This window comes from Pinus tabuliformis, chromosome 7 (genome assembly GCF_031772625.1).
Source record: "Pinus tabuliformis cultivar Carrire ecotype Pingquan chromosome 7, CPIR1, whole genome shotgun sequence".
Lineage (NCBI taxonomy): Eukaryota > Viridiplantae > Streptophyta > Pinopsida > Pinales > Pinaceae > Pinus > Pinus tabuliformis.
In genome coordinates this window covers 481,085,707-481,089,458 of record NC_142293.1, presented here as the reverse complement: position 1 = coordinate 481,089,458, position 3,752 = coordinate 481,085,707, and the positions used below count along the sequence as shown (strand labels likewise).

Here is a 3,752-nt window from a genome sequence, read left to right as displayed (position 1 = left end):
TTGTTTATTTAGATGATATTTTGAATTTCAGCCGAACAAAGGAAGAAAACCTTAGGCATGTAAGGTATGTTCTAGAAATCTTGTAGCAAGAGAAATTGTTCATTAACTTGAAAAGTGTACTTTCATGAGGTCTGAGTTGGTATACTTAGGCTTTGTCATTTCAAAAGATGGGCTGAAAATGGATCCAGAGAAAATAAAGGTGATTGTGAGTTGGCCTTCACCAATAACATTTTTGAAGTTAGGAGTTTTCATGGTTTACCTAGCTTCTATAGGAAGTTCATCAATAGTTTCAGTGGTATTTGTGCTCCTATCGTTGAGGTAATCAAGAAGGACAGACAACCATTTTTTTGGACAGCAACAGCAGAGAAAAGCTTCCAATTCTTGATGATATAGATCCTTGGGGGGGGCAAGATCTAAGTAAATGTGACACCAGAAAAAATTAAAAAATTATAATTAAATTAAATTAAATTAAATTAAAATTAAAAATTAAAAATTAAAAAAATAAATAAAAATAACCCACATCATAAACAAATCCACTAGAAAGACTTTCTATTAAATCAGACAAATCAATGTGATAGCTACATTGTGGTGTATAATTTGTCCTCTTACAAAGTGAGGTTGGTTTTTTATAACCTTTTTTTGGTTACATTACCATGGGTGGGAAAATACCATGGGTGGATAATACCATGGGAGAGTTTTAGTTACATTACCATGGGTAAACACCATTGATGAATTTCCGTTTGGATCATTCCTCCCCCCTTAGGAAGAAATGATCCCCATTGCCTTTGTTGAAGATGAGTTGTGAATGACCAAGTGTTGTTGAAGACAAGTTTTTTGCGTGGTTGACCCATAACCGAGGATTTGTGGATGACCCATAACCGAGATGCATGAAGTTCTGAGGACAGAGATACCCTGTAATGTTTGAGTGATAATTGCAATATTGATAGTGTACGACCTAGAAAATGGACTTTGATGAACCGTGGGTTTGTGGATGACCCATAACCATGATGATCGAAGATCCGAGGATAGAGATACCATGTAATGCTTGTGACAAAATATGATACTAACAGTTTGCGGCCTAGCAAATGGACTTAAGGGTTCTCGGTGGTTGACCCATAACCATGATGAACGAGGGTCTGAGGATAGAGATACCCTATATTGGGCCTCAAGCTATCATTGCATATTTTGTTAGAGCTCACATCCAACTTGGCCAATTATCTAAAACTATGCATGTCACACCAGAATGATTGAAACCAATCACCTGAAGCTACGCTTGTCATGCCAAAATGATTAAAATTGCATGCCAATATGAAGTGCCATCAATTTTCTCTGACGCAGTGAATGAGGAACCAAATAGATGAGCTTTGCAGGAAACCAGGTTCTTTGAGTTCCATTAGATCCAGTATTGTCCTGATAAGTCAATATAAAATTTCTCCTATGAAAGCATGGGAAGGAGTTAATTATGAGGTTGTAAATTGCTAAATTTGCAACTAGAAGTACATATCCATCCACTACTGGATGGGTTGTCAAAATGGCAAAAGTATTTTCCTCTTTCTCTTTTTTTCTTTTTTATTTTTTTTTTTTGTTTTGGAAAATGTAAAACCAGAAATATGAAAAGTCGTTGACAAACTACGCATCATGTCAATTTTCAAATTACAATAGAATCCCCACTGAGTTGAGTTTGTTGTGCTTAAAAAATTTTCTTGCTATGTGATAAGATTAAATCATAAATTATTATATAGTATCTATGTCTCTCCTTAAAGCCATGGAGAGAGTTTTTCATAAGTCTCTAATTAAAGCCAGGATTTAGTGAAAATGTAGTGCTCGCCATCATTGTCAAATTGTGGCTGATTTTTCTATCTCGATGTTGTTGGCTTGGTCCAAACGACACCTCGGGTAGAAGCTTTATCTGAAGTTGAAGTTGTGGAAATATGTTTGGAGCGATCTCTCAACAGGTTTTTCAATATTTTGTTTGTGGGATTCTTTGGCAGCGTTGTCATGAAGACCACAGCCTTAGGAATCATGTAGTGTGAGAGATTCTCTCTGCAGAAACACACAATCTCTTCTTTTGTTATGATGGTCTCATCATTTCCCCTAGCCTTGATAAAGGCGCAGGGCATCTCGCTCCACTGGGGATGGGGCATTACAACTTCAAATGTGTGAAAATTTAGATTAGCAAAATCAGGTGGCTCCAATATAATATATGCACCCCAACTATTATAACGCTATGTGCTAGCCTGAAATTATGGATAATTTGGAGCACTAAAAAGATTGATCAGCTTTCTTGATTGAATATCATGGTCAATTGTGTATCCTTTATGCATTCTTTCTAATAGAAGTCGTTTTTCCCTTGCATCAGGACCGTCATGTGACCTGATAATCAACTTTAAATGGTTATTGTTTAGAAATTCTTTTGTATAGTCTAGACCCCATAATGAACCAATCCATATTTCTTTGTTTGGTGATAGTCCTGGATGTATAGAGGGATCTGAAAAAAGTAAATCACCTAGTATCAAGATCAAACCCTCCCAAATGGGTTCAAAAACTACTCTTCGATCTCTGGCTTGATCCCCATACTTAGCCATCACTTCCTGCTCAAAACCATAGAAAGCTATGTAGAATTTGGATTCATGATTCCCGCAGAGAAGAAATATTCTATGAGGGAGAAGAACCTTCCAAGCCAAGAGCAATAAAAAAATATCAAGTCCCTAAGCCCCTCTATCAACATAATCTCCATTGAAGGCAAAAAATTGAGTGGGAGATGGAGGCCCTGAAGTCTGTAGCAGGTTAAGAAAGTCGTGAAACTAGTCATGAACGTCGCCCACCACCACAATGTTGTAGTTGTTGTTGATGTCGATTTCTAGGCAATTGGGCTCTCTATGGAGGATCTTGAATGTTGATATTACAATACTATCAAATATTGATATTGGAAGCACTGATGGGAGCTCAGAGGGAGGAATGTGTCAGGATGACCAATCGAACACCATAGCTAAGGGCTCTACCCATTCTATGCTCAATGCTCCCTGCGGAGTCCATTTTATTGGTATCTCAAATGGTGGCGGTGGAGTGCCATTGTTGGTTGTATGTGTATCGATATTCTCAATGTCTTCATTATTGTTGTAGGGCGAGGTTGTGGAGGAAGAAGTCATGAGAGGAGAAAGAATTTGGATGAATAGACGCAGCAGGGTGTTGATGTCGGACTTGCCTTTCTTTGTTGCAGCAAAATGAAAATTTAAGTATTCTCTCTACTGCTAGACGCAACCTATGTGGTTTGCCTCATTGGATTTTACCCCAACTTTATTAACTAGTCGAGCAATGGGAGTAGTTGGAAGAACCTCATTAAGATCATGTATGAGTATAATACATGGGATGAAGAAAGGAGATTCAAGAAGATCGAGCTCTAAAAGCAGGTGCAAGAGAACCACTTGTTGGGCACCAAATCGGGCTATCTTTCTACTGCATTTCCATCCCTCTTTTGGTCCTTTTTGCACTTATTCATCTGTATTTATTATGTTAAATCCGTAAGGTAATTACCCTTTCCTGTCTATTGGAATAATTTATTAATGAAGTAAAGTCGTGGGGTTTTGCCTATTCATAGCACTAAAACGCATGTTTGACCACAGCTTTCGGAGAAAAGGTACCGAGCTTTCAGCGTCCTGCAGTAGATCTGTGATTCACAGCAAAGACCAGCCATAAGGAAGTCGTGTAGCCGGAGTTGCAGATGTCCCTGAACCATTCTTGGACCATTCTCT

At 38.0% G+C, this 3,752-nt stretch overlaps 1 pseudogene; it reads right to left on the bottom strand.

Moving 5' to 3' along the window:
* Positions 1-2,243: 2,243 nt before the first annotated feature.
* LOC149248091 (serine/threonine-protein phosphatase 7 pseudogene) lies at positions 2,244-3,149 on the bottom strand (annotated as a pseudogene).
* Between the last annotated feature and the right edge of the window lie 603 nt (positions 3,150-3,752).